General features: G+C 48.2%; 1 pseudogene; it reads left to right on the forward strand.

Moving 5' to 3' along the window:
• Window positions 1-9,429: 9,429 nt before the first annotated feature.
• Window positions 9,430-11,094, forward strand: LOC147723115 (uncharacterized; annotated as a pseudogene).
• The last annotated feature ends 709 nt before the right edge of the window (window positions 11,095-11,803 follow it).

The following is an 11,803-nucleotide window of genomic DNA, read 5'->3' on the forward strand; positions in this document are numbered from 1 at the left end:
ATTTGTATTTTCAAATCGAATAAAAGCTTATGAATTGAATTGGCAGCGTGATTGAGTTCCCGGTGGTGCCTTCGGAATATGTGTGAAGCGCTAACAAGGTGTGAGCCTTTGTTTCCCCTCTGCTGCATTTGCTTCTAGGTGTGAGGCTCCTGACTGCTGCCAGCAAGGAGACTAAAACAAAATTGAGGCCTGATCACCCTTCAAATTCGCTCTTTGCTATGGGCCCAGCAGGAGTCAGACATAAGAGAGCTCCCTCCCTGCCTGCAATTGTTGCGGATCGAAAGCAGATAACAACGTGTAGGCGCTGCTGAAAGTGTCCCGGTGTTTAGAAATCACACCGGGACAAATTCAGTATCTTTTTTAGTGTGGCCCAACTTCTTGGCAGGGTGGACGGCGTCTACCCTGTGAAAAAAATGGGTGGACACCGTCCACCCGCGTGTACCCCTGACTCGTGCCCTGATTGCAAGAAAGAGGCGTTTTTGGTACCACATTAGATTTGCTTTGCTCCCGGCAGCACCAGCGCCGTCTCCATAGATGAAGGAGGAGATGAGGCCTAACGGATGGAACTGGCGACCTTGGAACTGGGGGCTCACGCTCAAAACCCGGCCTTGGATCAACATTCTGTGATTCTGGTCAAATCAGAAGCCTAGCCTGGATTCTATGGACCCTGGTAAAAGCGAGAACAAACATTTGCAATGCAATAGGTCTCACAGTTGCGAGATTTTGAGCTATTGGCATTGTAAATGACAATGGGCCAGATGTACAACCATTTTTTTGCAGTCGTAACAGGGTTTTAGGCCTGTTTGTGGGCGCAAAAAACGTGTGGCCCATTTATTTAACCTATTTTACGAAACGCGAACAATTTGTGACTTGCAAAATAGGGTTTAGCGACTCGTTATTAGGAAGAGGCGTTCCGTTCCTAATAGCGACTGCAAAAGTTATGTAAGAAGGTTTTGCAACCACAATTGCCGTAGCGAAACACTTGCAGAATACCACCCTTCTCAGAAAGGTGGTAAAGCACTCGCAAACAGGAAGGGGTCCCCCGGTGACCCCTTCCCCTTTGGAATGCATGCACAAACATTTTTTAAGGGGAGGCGGTGGTACCAGGAACCACTGCATGCCCTTAAAAAATGAAAATGAAAAGTTACATTTTTAGGTCTCGCCTGTCAATGCGCTTGCGCATTGAGCTTGCGAGAATATAGGGGCTTAAACAGAGTTTAACCATCGGGGCGATTCCATGCAGTGCCCGTGAAAAGCAAGCTCAATGCGCAAGCGTATTGACCTAAAATGCGCGTGCACATGTAAGCCAGCCATCTGCCGCCAGCAGCTTCACTTCAGTTGAAAGGCATCCGCTCCGCCCCCTGCTGCATCAAAGGCTTTCGGCCGTGTCGCATTTCTCCTCCCCCTCCCCACAGCAATGCCAAGAGCTTTCACTTTCACGGCCGCCAGGCCGTGTCTCTTGTTTCTCCTCCCCCTTCCACCCTCCTCACTCGCTCATCAAAGGCTGCTCACTCCCCTTCTCCCCCGCCCCCACCCCATCCGACTTGTCTTCATTTCGCGCCGATTTTTTTTTCCGGCTGCCAATGCTTGTTTTTATTTTCTACTGATTGTTTAGATCTCGCTTATTTCTCTGCAGCTTAATGAATAGTTGCCTCTTGCAATATTACTGTATCAGCCACGGTTCAGGAAAAAACACTTCACTCGGAAGCAGACTTGTGCTTGTTTATCCCCTGATGGCATCCAATGAATAATCATTCATTTGTGAATTAATTCTTACCAATCCGAATGTTTATTCCTCTATTTGTGTGCACATTGCCTCGGATATGTGGGCAGCTGTGGGGCAGCTCAGGAGGCTATGTACCCTCACAGTGGCACCTTCAAGTCAAGGGTTGGAAACCCGGCACTGCAGAGTCTGCTTTTCATCCTTCCCGAGTCGATACAAAGAACACAATTTCGTTGTGTAGTCATGCATAGACTTTTATCCTTCGTATCTCGATACAGACTTGGGGTTGTCCATGCAACTGCTGTTCAGTTTGCGATGAGTCTTGAACAGTCTCATTATTTTATAATATGTCATTATGCATCAGGCCACGGTCAGGAGCTCACTCCCCTCCCCACAGCAATGCCAAGAGATTTCACTTTCACGGCCGCCAGGCCGTGTCTCTCGTTTCTCCACCCCCTTCCCCCCTACCCACTCGTCATCAAAGGCTGCTCACTCCCCTTCTCCCCCGCCCCCCACCCCATCCGACTTGTCTTCATTTCGCTCCGATTTTTTTTTCAGGCCGCCAATGCTTGATTTTATTTTCTACTGATTGTTTAGATCTCGCTTATTTCTTCGCAGCTTAATGAATAGTTGCCTCTTGCAATATTACTGTATCAGCCACGGTTCAGGAAATAACACTTCACTCGGAAGCAGTCTTGTGCTTGTTTATCCCTTGATGGCATCCAATGTATAATCATTCATTTGTGAATTCATTCTTACCCATCCGAATGTTTATTCCTCTATTTGTGTGCACATTGCCTCGAATATGTGGGCAGCTTTGGGGAAGCTCAGGAGGCTATGCACCCTCACAGTGGCACCTTCAAGTCAAGGATTGGAAACCCGGCACTGCAGAGTCTGCTTTTCATCCTTCCCGAGTCGATACAAAGAACACAATTTCGTTGTGTAGTCATGCATAGCCTTTTATCCTTCGTATCTCGATACGGACTTGGGGTTGTCCATGCAACTGCTGTTCAGTTTGCGATGAGTCTTGCACAATCATTATTTTATAATTTGTCATTATGCATCAGGCCACGGTCAGGAGCTATAAGGAGTCCTGGAAATAATGTCTTACTAGTTACCTGTTGGTCCTGGTGTGACCGGCTTTTCACAGAGAGGTTCGGACCTCAAGCATTAAAAATATTTGTTTTGAAAACGAGGTCAAACTATACATGTTTTGCAGGCAGTTCGTCACCAGAATTGACAAACTATTCCCATACTTAACTCCCTAGCATAGGACCTAGGAGCATCGCTTCTCCACATCAGTAAATCCTTTCTTTCCCTATAGAGAGTGTGTCCACTCCATCTGGATGTTCTAGAGCTCAGAGTTCCAGAGCCCATGCAGCACCTGTAAGCAGCCTTCTTTCTTTCCTTCTCTTTTTCTTTATTTTCCTTCTATGTTTTGTTGTTGCCTTCTTTCCTATTTTTTCATTCTTTCTTTCTTACATTCCTTTTGCCTTCTTTTTTCCCTTTTTGCTTTTTCTGCATCTTTCTTAATTTCTTGCCTTCTTCATTCTTTTTCATTTTTCCTACTTTTCCTCTTTCCTTCTTCATTTCCTTTCCTTTCCTTTCCTTTCCTTTCCTTTCCTTTCCTTTCCTTTCCTTTCCTTTCCTTTCCTTTCCTTTCCTTTCCTTTCCTTTCCTTTCCTTTCCTTTCCTTTCCTTTCCTTTCCTTCCCTTTCCTTTCCTTTCCGTCTTTCTTTCCTTCTTTCTCCCTTTCTTCTTTTTCCTTCCATCTTCCTTTTTGTCTTCCTTGCCCTCCTTCTTTCCTTTTTAGGTTTCGCCTGTCGAAAGCTGCGCACTGTGCAGGTTTTCGCGCAGGCGAAATCTTATGTCTACAGTATGTGTGTGTTGTCCCGCCGAGCAGATTCGTGGGCGTTCCCGAGAATTTTAGGCTTTTGCCCACGTCATGCGGCAGTGGGCGGGTGTTTTTTTTTTTTTTACGCCATGTGTTTGTTGTTAATTTCGTCCTGCCTTTTGCAGGAGTGGGCTGCGCGATTTATGTTGGTTTTTAGGAGTGGGCTGAGCGATTTATGTTGGTTTTAAACGGAGACGAAGGAGGTTTTGTTGTGTTGAAGAGGGGACGCGGGACAGCTGCTCTCTGCCTTCAGCCGGTGCCAGTGGTGGAGGGGAAACAAGCGACGAAAACCAGTTGGACTTGCTGTATTCTTCCCCGTCCCTAAGCAGCTTCAGTTTACAGTCAGTCCACCTTGTTTTTTCTTGCCTTCTGCCTTTTGATTGTGCCCGTTCCCGCCCCCCTCCCGCTGTCCGTGTGCCCGTTCCCGCCCCTCCTCCCGCTGTCCGTGTGCCCGTTCCCGCCCCCCCTCCCGCTGTCCGTGTCTCCGGCCCCACTTGTAAATCACTTGAGTTTGTCTGCTTTAAGTTAAAATGTATAAAGGCATAATTAGACTTATTTCATTTGTCACTTCCTTTTTTATTTGTTTATTTTAAATGTGTAGTTCGTAAATTTCATAGACCAGGGTGTGCGGGTTCCTTGCTGTTGGACAAGTCCACCCGCTGCCCCTCTCACACAAGCGCTTTCAAATTTATTCAGGGTGTAACCCCTTCAGGCGGACACACTGGCAAACCGTTCCGCCTTCAGCCTTGCAGACATGTCGGATATTGTTCGGCGCCTAAATGAGTGTTGCCATGGACTCGGCCGTGCTGCTTATTAACCCAGACGGTGCCCTTTGACTCCGGGGCCCAGCTGACGTCAGCCCGATGTGCCTGGCATGGGTTGTTGGTGCTGCCTGCTGAATCAGCGCTTTTCTTTCCCAGAAGATTAGAACGCCGGTACTCTGCCTCACTAAGGACTGCGCTGTGTTTGTGACACCGCGGGCGAGGCCGCTGCCAGACTCGGCCACGATTCTGTTCTGGCCAGTGAAGCCCGCAGTCCTGCTAATTCCTTGTCTAATGAGTAATCCCTGCTCTTTGGATGTGCCTGGACTGCGGATGGGGTAATTATGAGGCAATCGAGTAGGAAGGCTCGGGAAGGGCAGGCTGAAATGGGATGTCTTGATTTTATTTTAGCTCGCAGTCATCAAACAATGCTCCGATTTTCATTTTTTTTGTCACTGTATTTTTATGTCTCACTCAGCACCAGAGTGGCCATGAATTTTCAGTAGGTAGTTGGCTTGCAGCCTCAACCAATGGTCTGCGTGTTTCCTTTAAAATTTGCAGTTTTCTTCATACTGCGAGGTTACCCCTCCCATCGAAAATATATAAAATCCATCTTTCCGATCTCTAAGCATGAAACGCGGAAGACCCACTGTTGGATGAGATTTCAGACACAAGCAGTCCATATGTTAACTTATGACGCAGACGGCGTACTAAAACACAGTGATACAGAACCAATAGGAATACTGCTTCTTCCATAATATGTTGTATGGACAATGGACAAAGTAGTTCTTTTTCTAGGGGTCTCCCGCCTGTCCCCACATCAGTGGAATTAGGTTACCGATCATAGTAGTTAGCCTAAGAAATACATGGATACATTGTGGGAGGTTGTTTTAGACCCAGGTCGTGTACACAGGAGCAAGATGAGTTGCAAATACATTGGATCAGTGCTTTTTTAATTGTCCAAGGCACAACGAGTTTATTTTGCCTATGTTTTGGTTTTTTTTTAATAGGAGGTGGACTCGTCGAGCTGCATGTTACTAACAGCTAGATTTATGAAGCATTTTTGCGGGCGCAAACGGTGCGAATCGCAGAATTCGGCCGTTTGCACCCGCAAAAATGGCATTTGAAATTCATCATTGGGTCATGTACTCGCAATTTGAGAAATCGCAAAAAATTGCGATTTCTCAAATTGCGATCGCATTTAAGGAATCTCAATTTGAGATTCCTTAAATGCTATTCATGACCCAATAAAAAATTGCGAATTCGCTATTTTTTCCCGCTATTTACCGCGAAGTCAGACCGTGGTAAATAGCGAAAACTGAGAAAAATACACTTTTGTGCATTTTTCTCACTTGTATGTTACACACACACATGTCCTTTGGACATGTGTGTGCGCAACATGAGTCTAATTTACATTTCAGGGGTGCTACAGGGTGTCCTGTGGACACCCCTAGCACCCTTGAAATCGCATCCTTATTTGCGATAATCGCAAATAAGGAATGTGTAGGAATCGCAATTTATTTTGCGATTCCTACATGAATCCCGTTTTGCGAGTCTGTAATAGCGATTCCTTATTATTCGCAATTACAGACTCGCAAAACATGCCGATGATGAATCGGGCTGTTAGCCTGAGCATCTACTCTAAATAAAACCAGTTTTGTTTTGTGACCTTTCCCCTTACCTGCTTGTTTCTTTCTTATACTATTCTTTGATCTACTTTCACTTGGGACCTGCCCACTCATCGGACATGCGCCTCATCTGTTCTACCCGTCCAGGAGTCAGTTACCACATAACCACACCCCAAGAGTGCTGCCATGCTTCCGTTCTTTGGCACTGACCTTTGATTACATGGTAGGCGCATCCTTTGTCACATGGCTTCTCAGTGCTAGCACATCCCGCTGGTCTGCTCTCCCACGAAGCAGGCGCGTCCCTGCATGTTTATCAATCTCCGGAGGCGGTGCCTGTGAGAGCCGGGATGAGCTGGAAACAACCCACACCTGCAGTGTGAGAGACATTGTGTATGAGAGACAGCAGTGTCTGTAAGAAAGACAGCAGTGTGTGTGAGAGAGACAGCAGTGGGTGTGTTCAAGGCAGAGTCAGCAGTGTCAGAGAGACAGCAGTGTGAGACCTTTTATTTATGTTTTGGTTTTTGAAACATAAATAAAACGAATTATTTGCAATGTCAATAGCACAAACTTGTTTGTCTTTCTTTTTCCTTTTTTTGTCTTCCTTCCTTCCTTCCTTCCTTCCTTCCTTCCTTCCTTCCTTCCTTCCTTCCTTCCTTCCTTCCTTCCTTCCTTCCTTCCTTCCTTCTCTCCTTCCTTTCAGTCTTCCTTTCTTTCTGCTGAGTTCACGTGCTCCAGCTTTGGTTGGAACTTAAGTGAATCTATCGATCGCCCTCCCTCTATCTATCTATCTATCGCCCTCACGCTATCTATCTATCGCCCTCACTTTATCTATCTTTCGCCCCTCACTATATCTATCTATCGCCCTCACTCTACCTATTGCCCTCCCTCTCTCTATCTATCGCCCTCACTCTATCTATCGCATCACCTCAGCACCACCACAGCATCACTCAGGGGCACCACAACCTCACTATACGCTACCACAGCATTACTGAACGCCACAGCATCACTCGTCGCCACCACAACATCACTCAGCGCCACCACAGCATCACTCAGCACAACCACAGCATCACTCAGCGCAACCACAGCATCACTCAGCGCAACCACAGCATCACTCAGCAGAACCACAGCATCACTCAGCACCACCACAGCATCACTTGTTCAAATATGTTCTCTCAATGTTTCAAGCTTTATTACAAATGACACAAAAAAATGTTAAATAATGCTATAGGTGTCACATTTGCAAATATTATAAATATTGGCATTTACAATAACAAAATAATACATTTGCTATTATAAAAACATAAAAATAACTTAAAAAATTATTAGATTTACAAGACCAATAGCTCCAACTTTTCTAATGTGAGACCTATAGCATTTCCAATGCTTGTTATTTTTTAAATGCCTCCTGTTTCCCTTTAAGGAAAACGGTCTGCATTTTTAAAAAACTGCCTTATTTGAAAGCTGTCCCAGACATGGAGGTCTGCTGACTCCAGCAGGCCACCATCCCTGGGAGTTCTAGTCATTCCCAATGGGGTCTCAAATTGCGACAGCCTCATTGATATTCATGAGGCATGCAATTTGCGACCCCATTGGGAATTGCTAACAGTGTCTCAAACACTGTTGTACATAGCATTTTTTGACTCGCAATTTGTCGCAATTTGCGAGTCGCAAAATGCTATGGTCGTACATCTGGCCCAATGCCTTTTATTTATGTGTTTGAAAACCTGCCATAATGAAAGGCATTGTCGTTTACAATACCAATAGGTCAAAGTTTCTAATATCCGAGAATGCTTGTTTGTTTACAAGAACGCTTGTTTGTTTACAAGTGTCCCATGCTGGGCTTTCCCGTTAATAGAGGCCACGCCCCTTTCTTTAGAAGAGCCATGTCTAAAGAAAGGTCCTCAGCAGCTATTAAAATGAAAGGGCGGTATTGGGCGCTTTTACCCAAAAAATAATTTGTTTGTCAAGTTGACAAACAAATGCTTTTTTTGTAAACCTGCACTGTTAAAGCTCGCAAGAGCGCAGAATGTTGCAGAAAAGCATGTCGTGCCTGCAGCAGGGGAAACTCATCAAAGAAAATAGTGCTTACAGAGATGTCGTGCCTGCATGTTCAATGCTTGGGGTACTCAGCAGCTTGTTAAATATATTGAAAAGCGCGGGGTCTTGACAAGCGCGCCCTTAAGGCCCGGCCTCCTGGATCCCCGCCACCCCCCCCTCAGTCAGTCCAGTAGCCCGATTGGCTACTGGACGGAGATTAAGTCCTTCCGGGTCGTCTATGACGTACTTCCGGCGGGATCCCAGTAGTGAGGGGGCAGAGCCAAGGGGGCTATTTAGCCCCAGGTGCACTACTGCTCGCCCTCTCTTTTCCCCATCCGGATACCCACCTGACCAGGGATATCATTGGAATCTTTCTCGGATCCTGGGCTGCCGTTTCGACCTCAGGACCATGTGGGGAATTTGCGTAGCGGTCGGCATCGGATCCCTGGTCATCATGTCGGGATTGCGGAGAGGCGTCGGTATTGCGTAACGGTCTCGGGCTGCTAGGGCGTCACGGAAGTCGATGTGAGGTGTTGGGGCTCTGGGGGCTTGCGGAAAGAGGGTGCAGGGAGATCCGCTACCCACACCGCGTGCGTTACCTTTCATTCCGCGGGCAGCATTCATGTAATTTTGTAGAAGAGGTGCCCGAGGGGGGGTCGGCTCTTGGCGGTTTGGGTGGGAGGCTGTGGTTTGGGGCCCGCTGGGTGTTCTTCTTGAGTGGGTCTGAAGCTTGCCTGAGGGGGGATCGGCTCTTGGCGGTTTAGGCGGGATACTGTGGGGGTGCGTAGGCTGGATTCAGTTGCCTGGGGGAAAGAAGTACAGGAGCGCAGAGGCAGGAGGTGGGTGGTGAGCCTGCTAGAATTGTGATTTATCGTTTGTAGGAGCGTTGTGTGCTAGCGTTCGTGCCCGCGTTCGGGATCACTGGTGTGCTCGCGGGGAGGTTTCTCTCTGGGGAAGGCAAGCTTTGTTGATCGGCCGCGATCCCTCGTGCTGTCGGTTCTCGCGGTGCTTGGTGGCAGGCTTGCCGCGCAGCGGGCATTGGCAGTTTTTTAGCGGGGATACAGGAAGTAATCAGTCCCCCTTATGCTGCTGGGTGGTATTGGAGAGAGCGTGCGGACTGCAGGGATACAGGGGCGTAGTGGTTAAAGCGGGATTGCACTAGTTTTTTCAGCGCGCATCATTGGAAAAGGTCGGTGCAATTGAACACTCGGGGTGGTGGTTGGAAGGGCAGGCTAGCCCGCAGAGTGTTTGGGAAGGCCGGAGAGGCCGGTTTGCCACTGAATGTGCTAGGCTCAATCAAGAGGACTACATTAATTAGAGTGGGCGGCATTGCAGCGGAGTAAGCAACTGGGCAGTAGTAGCAGTAAACTTCACAAAGGTGTCATAATGCCACCCAAGCGCAACCAGAAACGTAAAGAAGGGGAATCAGAAATTGTGCAGCTGTTGAAGCTTGTGCTGGCAAAATTGGGCAGGGATGACGAGGATAGTGAAGATGATCAAGGGGGTGAGGCGCCAGTGTCTGATAGTGTTGAGGTAGATGAGCCAACCCCTGGGACACGGCCACGGCGAGCCATAGTACCTCCTAAAGCAGCTTTCCCTCCTCTAGTGAAAAGGCCCAGGGTGAATAAGAAGGGGAAGGGACCTAAGATCACAAATGACTCACCCCCGCACTTATCCCCCCAGTAATGCCGGGACCTAGTGCCCCTCCAACACCAGTCCCAAGCTTGCCGGATTTGGGGCTTCCAGTGCCACTAGTACACCCAGTTGCAGTTCCTGTGGTTCCCGTACCCTCTGGGCCGGCAGCACCAGTGCCCAATGCAATCCCAGTGGTTCCCATACCTGCTAGTCCAGCAGTGCCTGCGCCCAGCGTCCCCCCACAGCCCCAGCTGCCAGTCAGCATGCCAACAGCAGATGGGTGGGATGACGTGGGCACAATCTTGGCTGAGATTCGAGGGGCTTTAAAGGCCTTGGTGCTGTCTCCTAATCCCCCGACTCCTATAGTACCAGAGGTGGCCCATTGGTAGTTCCCATCACGCATGAGGCATCACAAGTGGGGGTAACTCCAGCCGCCTCTGTTCAGGCTGGGTCTGCAGTAGAGGGTGGACACGCGGGTACAGCCACCATACTGTCCACGGTAGTGACGCTTTTGGCACAATTAGGCTCTCCCAGAGTCAGCGCGGCGGTAGCACCATGGGCCCCAGCTGCAGGCTCCGGGGGAGTGCTGGGTGAACTAAATAAACAGGTGGCCCTCTTGGCCAAAGCGCATGAGAAGGTTTTGAGCACACCTCCCCAGGCGGTGGGTCAAGCGGCCCCCGCACCACCACCGACAGCAGGGTCCTCTGCAGGTAAGACAGGGGAGGCAGGAGGCAAATAATTAGATAAGGGTTGTATACCAATAGGGGGCCATGAGTCTGTGCTATCCAAGCGTGGTAAGTTTGCGGCGCATGTTAAGCCGTAAACAAAGGAAAAGATTTGGAAGGGCAAATTTGTGGATATATTCTCCTTAATTGGACCTAGGAGAAGAGAGGTAGAGTCTAAAGAGAAGGATGGCAAGGAGGACTCCTTTAGATATAGGAAACCAAGGGTAGAGGAATCCATCACTAATTGGTTGTTTGGTTTTAATCGATTTTTTTTGTGATGTTAGAGAAGAAGCCGGAGTTGGCCATCCCCTTGATATGTTATGGCAATAGGATTTTGAAAGTACAAACAATGTATGGAGGAGTGGCTTGGTTGGATTATGATAGGAACTTTAGATGGGCCAAGGTTGATGATCCTGACATGGGTTGGGACCAGACAGAAGTAAATGTATGGTTAGAGAGTGTCAACAATAAAGCACCAATGAAATGGCCCTTTCGGACTTCCCAAGGTGGCGCTGGGGACAAAAGGGGGACGTGTTGGGCCTTTAACCGGAAGGCTTGCACCTGGCCCCAGGGTGCATGTAAATTCAAACACGTATGTGCATACTGCGGCCACTCCTCCCATCCCGAGTTCAAATGCATTAAGAAATCCAAAGAGAAAGGGAGAGAGCCCAAGCCCCCTCCTCAGCAGTAAGTTACCCACGCCAGTGGATATGGGGAAGCTGATTTTCTGGCTCAATCAGTACCCTGACAGGAAGGCAGCCAGGACTTTATTTGAGGGGTTTTCTAAGGGTTTCCACATTCCAGCTTACGGGGTACCCCCAGTTGACTATTGCAATAATTTGTTGTCAGCACGTAGGCACCCCTCAGTTGTTTCACAAAAAGTAGAGAAAGAGAGGGCGCTGGGCCGGGTGACTGGACCATTCCCCACCCTCCTCTTGCCAGGTTTTATCTGTTCACCTCTGGGAGTGGTCCCTACGAAGGAGCCTGGCCAATTCAGGATGATTCACAACTTGTCAGCGCCAAAGGGTGCATCAGTTAATGAGGCTATTGATCCGTCCCTGTGCTCAGTTACATATTCTTTCTTTGACTCAGCACTCCAGAGGCTGCGCAATTTAGGACCCAAGACCCTTATGGCTAAGACTGACATTGAATCAGCCTTCAGGCTCTTGCCTGTACACCCTGAGGACTATCATTTGCTGGATTTTCAGCTGAATTCTAATTTTTATTATAACAGGTGTATGCCAATGGGCTGCGCGGTGTCATGTAAGTGCTTTGAGATGTTCAGCTCCATGCTACAGTGGGTCTTTGTCTTCAGAACAGGGCACAAGGCATGGCACACTACCTAGATGATTTCGTGATCATGGGTCCCCCAGCGTCAAGTAAGTGTTATCAAGCCTTGA

This window comes from Lissotriton vulgaris, chromosome 4_1, assembly GCF_964263255.1.
Source record: "Lissotriton vulgaris chromosome 4_1, aLisVul1.2, whole genome shotgun sequence".
NCBI classification, from domain to species: Eukaryota; Metazoa; Chordata; class Amphibia; order Caudata; family Salamandridae; genus Lissotriton; species Lissotriton vulgaris.